The 7,908-nt window shown below is 37.2% G+C and overlaps 1 pseudogene; it reads right to left on the bottom strand.

Moving 5' to 3' along the window:
* Positions 1–7,402: 7,402 nt before the first annotated feature.
* Positions 7,403–7,474, bottom strand: LOC133063067 (U4 spliceosomal RNA; annotated as a pseudogene).
* Positions 7,475–7,908: the final 434 nt, after the last annotated feature.

Raw genomic sequence — 7,908 nt, 5'->3', positions numbered from 1 at the left:
CAATTGATATATGAATCAACCTGGGGAGAATTACTATTCTGAACATTATTGAACTTTCCACTCCATGAACCTGGTATCTGAGCTTCTTTTGAAGGTAGTCTTTCTCTGTCCCTCCCTCTACTGTGCCCTGATGGCTTTTAACGTCTTTCTCTTTCTTTTTGGTTTTGAACAGTTTCATGATAATATGTTTTAAGTGTGGATTTCCTTTTATTTATACTGCTTGGGAACTTTTGGCTTCCTGTATACATGGATTGGGAGAAGGAAATGGGAACCCTCTCCAGTGTTCTTGCCTAGAGAGTCCTGTGGACAGGGGAGCCTGGTGGGCTGCTGTCTTTGGGGTTGCAGAGTCGGACATGACTGAAGCAACTTAGCAGCAGCAACATGCATGGATTGATGTTTTTCATCAGTTCTGGAAAATTTTTTTGCTCTCGTATCTCTTTTTAATTGAGTATAAAATATCATCAATTTTAAGATGTACCATTTATGTACCACTAAAAGAGAAAGAATATACTACTAATGCCTTGATAGTAGTTAATGAATTAATTGGTCATATTGACGCTGATCACTTAGAAATTTATGATTTTTCTCAAAGGATCTGGCAAGCATTTCTTCAATTGCATTGCTTGATGTAGAGTCTTACATGTATCTTTGTAAGAAAGAATATCACAATTTCATATACTTGTATCTTGTTTTCTTAGATTCTGTAAGTAGTTAGTTGTTTCTTTGCAACATGTTCAAGTCAGTTCAAACTGCTGTAACAAAATACTATAAACTGGTGGCTTAAACAACAGTTATCTCCTACAATTCTGAAGGTTGGGAAGTCTCATATCAAGGAGCTGGCATAGTCTGTGTCTGATGAGGACCCTCTTCCTGGTTTATAGATGGCCATCTTCTTGCTGTATCTTCCCATGGTGAGGAAGAAAGATTCTTTCTCTCATGTCTCTTCTTATAAGGGAGCTAATTCCATTCATGAAAGCTCCTTGCTCAAGACATGATTACCTCACAAAGGTCCTATCTCTAAATACCATCAAATTGGGATTAGGACTTAAGCATATGAACTTTGGTGGGGCGGACACAAATATTTAGCCTATATTATAAGACTATAAGGGCTTCCCTGATGGCTCAGACAGTAAAGAATCTTCCTGCAGTGCGGGAGACCTGGGTGTGATCCCTGGGTCGAGAAGATCCCCTGAAGGAGGGAATAGCTACCACTCCAGTATTCTTGCCCAGAGAATTCCATGGACAGAGGAGCATAAGAAAATAATCACTACTCATTTGTGGTCATAATTTCAGTTGTGAATATTTCTTTCACTAATGTCTGATTGAGAAATGCCTCTTGAGAAACCTGTATGCAGGTCAGGAAGCAACAGTTAGAACTGGACATGGAACAATAGACTGATTCCAAATAGGAAAAGGAGTACGTCAAGGCTGTATATTGTCAACCTGCTTATTTAACTTATATGCAGAGTACATCATGAGAAACGCTGGGCTGGAAGAAGCACAAGCTGGAATCAAGATTGCCGGGAGAAATATCAATAACCTCAGATATGCAGATAACACCACCCTTATGGCAGAAAGTGAAGAGGAACTAAAGAACCTCTTGATGAAAGTGAAGAGGAGAGTGAAAAAATTGGCTTAAAGCTCAACATTCAGAAAACTAAGATCATGGCATCCGGTCCCATCGCTTCATGGCAAATAGATGGGGAAATAGTGGAAACAGTGTCAGACTTTATTTTCTTGGACTCCAAAATCACTGCAGATGGTGATTGCAGCCATGAAATTAAAAGACACTTACTCCTTGGAAGGAAAGTTATGACCAACCTAGACAACATATTAAAAAGCAGAGATATTACTTTGTCAACAAAGATCAGTCTAGTCAAGTCTATGGTTTTTCCAGTAGTCATGTATGGATGTGAGAGTTGGACTATAAAGAAAGCTGAATGCCAAAGAATTGATGCTTTTGAACTATGGTGTTGAAGAAGACTCTTCAATCCTAAAGGAAATCAATCCTGATTATTCATTGGAAGGACTGATGCTGAAGCTGAATCTCTGATACTTTGACCACCTGATGCGAATGACTGACTCCTTAGAAAAGACCCTGATGCTTGGAAAGATTGAAGGCAGGAGAGGAAGGGGGTGACAGAGGATGAGATGGTTGGATGGCATCACTGACTCAATGGACATGAGTTTGAGCAAGCTCTGGGAGTTGGTGATGGACAGGGAAGCCTAGTGTGTTGCAGTCCATGGGGTCACAAAGAGTTGGACATAAATTAGTGACTAAGCTGAAGTGAACATTTGGATACATGTATCTTTCTGAATTATGGTTTTCTCTGTATATATGCCCAGGTGTGGGATTGCTGGATTATAAGGTAGTTCTATTTTTAGTTTTTTAAGGAACCTCCATACTGTTCTCCATAGTGTCTATACCAATTTTGCATTCTCACCATCAGTGAGAAGGGTCCCCCTTTCTCCACACCCTTTCCAGCATTTACTGTTCATAGATTTTTTTGATGATAGCCATTCTGACCAATGTGAGGTGATACCTTATTGTAGTTTTGACTTGCATTTTTCTAATATTTAGTGATATTGAACATCTTTTCATGTGTTTCTTGCCCATGTCTGTGTCTTCTTTGGAGAAATGTCTGTTTAGAACTTCTGACCACTTTTTTTTTTGATTGGCTTGTTGATTGGGTTGTTTTGTTTTGTTTTGTTTTTGAGACTCTTTATGACTCCATGGACTTAGCCCACCAGGCTCCTCTGTCCATGCAGATTCTCCAGGCAAGAATACTGAAGTGGGTTGCCATGCCCTCTTCCAGGGGATCTTCCCAATCCAGCAATCAAACCCAGGTCTCCTGCACTGCAGGCGAAGTCTTTACTGTCTGAGCCACCAGGGACACCAAGGATACTGGTGTGGGCAGACTATCCCTTCTCCAGGGGGTTTTCCTGACCCACAGATTGAGCTGGGGTTTCTTCCATCGCAGGTGGATTCTCTAGCAGGTAAGCTACCCGAGAAGCCCAATAATTAGTGATGTTGAACATCTTTTCATGTGTTTCTTGGCCATCTGAATGTCTTCTTTGTAGAAATGTCTGTTTAGAACTTCTGACCTTTTTTTTTTTTTTTTTTGATTGGGTTGTCGATTGGGTTTTTTTTTTTTTTAAATATTGACTGCCTGAACTGTTTGTATATGTTGGAGATTAATCCTTTGTTAGTAACTTTGTTTGAAATATTTTCTCCCATTCTGTGGGTTGTCTTTTTGCCTTGCTCATGGTTTCCTTTGCTGTTCAAAAGCTTTTAAGTTTAATTGAGTTCCATTTGTTTCTTTTTGTTTTTATTTTCATTACTTTAGGAGGTGGATCAAAAAAGATCTTGCTTCGATTTATGTCAGAGAGAGTTCTATGTTTTCCTCTAAGACTTTTACAGTATCTGACGTTAAATTAGGTCTTTAATCCATTTTGAGTTTGTGTGTGTGTGTGTGTGTGTGTGTGTGTGTGTGTATGGTGTTAGGGTGTTTCCTACTTTCATTTTTTTCACCTGTAGCTGTCCAGTTTTCCCAGTACCACTATTGAAGAGACAATATTTTCTCCATTGTATGTTCTTGCCTTCTTGTCATAGGTTAGTTGACCATAGATGGGTGGGTTTATTTCTAGGCTTTCTATCCTGTTCTGTTGATCTATATTTCTGTTTTCGTGCCAGTATCATTCTGCTTTGATAACTGTAGCTTTGTAGTGTAGCCTGAAGTCAGGGAGCCTGATTCCTCCATCTCTGTTTTTCTTTCTCAATATTGCTTTCGCCATTTGGGGGCTTTTCTGTTTCCATACAAATTGTAAAATTTTTGTTCTAATTCTGTGAAATATGCCATTGATGGTTTGGTAGGTATTGTATTGGACCTGTAGATTTCTTCGGGTAGCACAGTGATTTTGACTATGTTGACTCTTTTAATCCAAGAACATGGTGTATCTTTTCATTTGTTTGTGTCATCTTTGATTTCTTCCATCAGTATTTTATAGTTTTCTGAGTACAGGTCCTTTGCCTCATCAGATAGGTTTGTTCCTAGGTATTTTGTTCTTTTTGTTGTGATGGCAAATGAGATTGTTTCCTTAATTTATCTTTTTGATCTTTTGTTGTTAGTGTATAAGAATGCAATAAATTTCTGTGTATTAATTTTGTATTTTGCGACTTTACCAGATTCACTGATGAGCTCTAGTAGTTTTCTGGAGGCATCTTTAGGATTTTCTATGTATAGCATCATGTTGTCTACAAACAGTGACAGTTTTACTTCTTTTCCAATTTGTATTCCTTTTATTTTTTTTTTCTCCTCTGATTGCTATGGCTAGAATGTCCAAAACTGTGTTGAATAAATGCGAGAGTGGGCATCCTTGTTTTGTTCTTGATCTTAGAGGAAATGCTTTCAGTTTTTCACCATTGATCATGATGTTTGCTGTGACTGTCATTTATTGATTTTATTTTGTTGAGGTAGGTCCTCTCTATGCCCACTTTCTGGAGGGTATTTTTATCATAAATGGGTGTTGAATTTTGTCAAAAGGTTTTCAGTGTATTGAGATGATCATATATTTTTAATCTTCAATTTGTTAATGTGGTGTATCACATTGGTTAATTTACATGCTAAAGAATCCTTGCATCCCCGGGATATATCTCACTTAATCATGGCCTATGATCCTTTTAATGTGTTTTGGATTCAGTTTGCTGGTATTTTGTTGAGAATTTTTGCATCATGTTCAGCAATGATATTGGCCTATAATTTTCTTTTTTGTGATATCTTTGTCTGGTTTGGGTATTAGGGTGATAGTGGCCTTGTAGAATGAGCTTGGGAGTGTTCCTTCCTCTGCAGTTTTTGGGCAGAGTTTCCAAAGGATAGGTGTTAACTATACTCTAAACATTTAATAGAATTTGCCTTTGAAGCCACATGGTCCTGGACTTTTATTTGTTAGAAATTTTTTAATCATAGTTCCAATTTCAGTACTTGTGATTGGTCTATTTGTATTTTCTTCCTGGTTCAGTCTTAGGAAGTTGTACTTTTCTAAGGATTTGTCCATTTCTTTTAGGTTGTCCTTTATTGGCATAGAGTTGTTTGTAGTAGGCTCTTATGATTCTTTGTATTTCTGTGGTGTCCGTTGTAACTTCTTATTTTTAATTTCTAATTTCACAGATTTGAGTCTGCTGCCTTTTTTTCTTGATGGGTCTGGCTAAAGATTTGTCTGTTCTGTTTATCTTCTCAAAGAACCAGCGTTTAGTTTCTTTGCTATTGTTTTCTTCCTCTCTGCTCTGATCTTTATGATTTCTTTCCTTCTACTAACTTAAAAAAATTTTTTATTTATTTATTTTTGGCTCTGCTGGGTCTTAGTTGTTGCAGGGGCTTTTCTGTAGTCAAGGAGAGTGGGCTCTGCTCTTCTTTGTAGTACGCAGGCTTCTCATTGCAGTGGCTTCTCTTGTGGAGCATGGGCTCTGGGGCACGCAGGCTTCAGTAGTTGCCATGCATGGGCTCAATAGTTTTGGTTCCTGGGCTCTAGAGTATGGTCTTAGTAGTTGTGGCGCACAGGCTTAGCTACACTGTGGCCTGTGAGATCTTCCTGGACCCTGAATTGAACCCATGTCTCCTGCATCAGCAGGTGGATTCTTTACCCCTGAGCCGCCAGGGAAGCCCTAACTTTGGGTTTTGTTTGTTATTCTTTTTCTGGTTGCTTTAGATATAAGATTAGGTTGTTTACTTGAGATATTTTTGTTTGTTTGTTTGTTTCCTGATGTAAGATTGCATTGCTATAAACTTTCCTCTTACAACTGCTTTTGCTGCTTCGGTAGGTTTTGGATCACGTTTTCATATTCCTTTGTCTCTAGGTGTGTTTTAAATTTCCTCTTTGATTTCTTTAGTATCCTTTGGTTCTTTAGTAACATATTGTCAGTTTAAGAATTTTTTACCTTAGTGAAAATGAACCAAGATACACAGTAAGACAGAGCCTGCAGGTGGAGGGTTGGAGCATTATTGAACCCCTATGAAGATTTGGGGAAACCTGAGGCAAAACAAATGAAATGAGAGGTATTATTGGAAGACATTTTAAAGCATTTATTTCTAAATTGTTAAAGCGAGAAACCCATTTTCTTTTATTAAACCAGCCAATCATGTGTCATCAAAGCATTTATATACCTTCGTATATAGTGGAATAGTGACTTATCTTCCTTTTTTGATGTTCCCAGGTTTTTCCCTCTAGAATATCTCAATTCAAGTCATGTGACAAAAATTTTATTGTATTTTTTCAGTGGATAAAAAGTGTCCACTTGTGAATGTGTGTGTTTTAAATTCTTTTGAAAGGAAAATTCTTTATCTGAATGCTCATTTCTAGGATATGTTCTTTAGTTGTCAGTTTGTGTCATAAATCTGTTAAAACTAATGTTTGTTTGCATTATAGAGGACACACTAAGGTCTTCAAAGCAAATTTTAGTGCTGAAATGTCAGAGAAGCAAAGGAATTTTAGCAATCAGATGGGATTCCTTAAGGACAACCCCTTGAGCCTGTTTGATAGAGCATCAGAGCTACAAAGAATAATGGGCTTTGTAATCAGTATCTGTGGTGTGAGCTACAGCCCTTGAAATAAAGAGAAAGGGAATCCAGAAACATCTGTAGGTCTGTGAAAGATCTTATCTTTTTTCCTTTTTAAACAGATGACACATACTCATCAGGCATATTCTTCCTTGGTGGAAGAGGGATTTCAACATAGATAACTTCCCATTTTTTTTTTCTTGGCACATTTACCCCCTAGCTCCCAAAATACCATTCTTTCCTGTATGTAAAATTATTAACAACTATAATAAATATTTTTGAAATATTCCAGTGATGATTTAAAAATAAATATATCACATAGCAATTTAGTAAGTTAATTGGCAGCCCACAGTACATTCATGGTCATGAGGCGTATTCGAGAAGCTTTTTAGATTGCACATTATAGACTTGCCAGAAGAGTTTATCATTAATTAATCCATATAAGTCTTACGATACTTTGACATCAGCCTAATTTTCCTTTAAAAATCTTTATTTCTTATTCATATTTATTCATTCATTTTCTTTTAAAAATTTTAGATTTTTAAATTTAAATTTTAAAGTTTTTCATTTATTTAGTTTTACATTCTTTTCTTTTTCTTTTCTTTCTCTTTTCCCTCTTATATTTTTCTTTGCTTTTTTTGGAGGGGGTAATGACTGCAACTAAGCCACAGACTTGGCCAAAGAGAGTCACAGATGAGAAAAGTTCAAGCCTTATTCATTCAATTTCTAGTAGGTCTCTCTGCCTAAGGATGGCCTCATAACACTCTTTACTCTACTAGCATGTGGGCTGACTTTCCTTATTGTACTTCCTGCTCTGCAGATGTCATATTCAGTCTTTTGAAAAAGACACTTTTTTCAATTAGCAATAATCACGCCTCGGATAAACCTCATTGGCTACGATACTGCCGCTGCGCAAAGCTGGAAAAGATACTGTTTTCTAAAATTGCATACCATCCGACTTTTATAGATATCTGTTTTAAAATCTATGATTACTGAAACAGTTGTTGGCTTCTAGACAAATCGAGAACCAAGAGCTGGGAGAGTACCTCTTGGGAAATGATCTTCCATGTAATATGCCTAACCTAACCTTGCTAATAATCCAGGTGATGGTGAATCCCCTTAAAAATGTTCATGGGAGGAGGGTTGGTAGCGGTCCTAAGTCAAACTCTTTTTTTTTTTCTAAGTCAAACTCTTGATACAGCTTCTACACTATCCTGGTTCTAATTTAGTTATTTCTTGGGTGATTCTCTTTGCTTGGTAGGATCATGGGAGTATCCTTTGGGTATAAGGCCCTCTTAGCTCTTTTTCCTCATTATTTGAATTAAGAATGTATTTATGACTACTTAGTAAGGAA

Source organism: Dama dama, chromosome 9 (assembly GCF_033118175.1).
Source record: "Dama dama isolate Ldn47 chromosome 9, ASM3311817v1, whole genome shotgun sequence".
In the NCBI taxonomy this organism is placed as follows: Eukaryota; Metazoa; Chordata; class Mammalia; order Artiodactyla; family Cervidae; genus Dama; species Dama dama.
The sequence above is the reverse complement of the archived record's forward strand: the minus strand, read 5'-3'. Positions and strand labels throughout refer to the sequence as shown.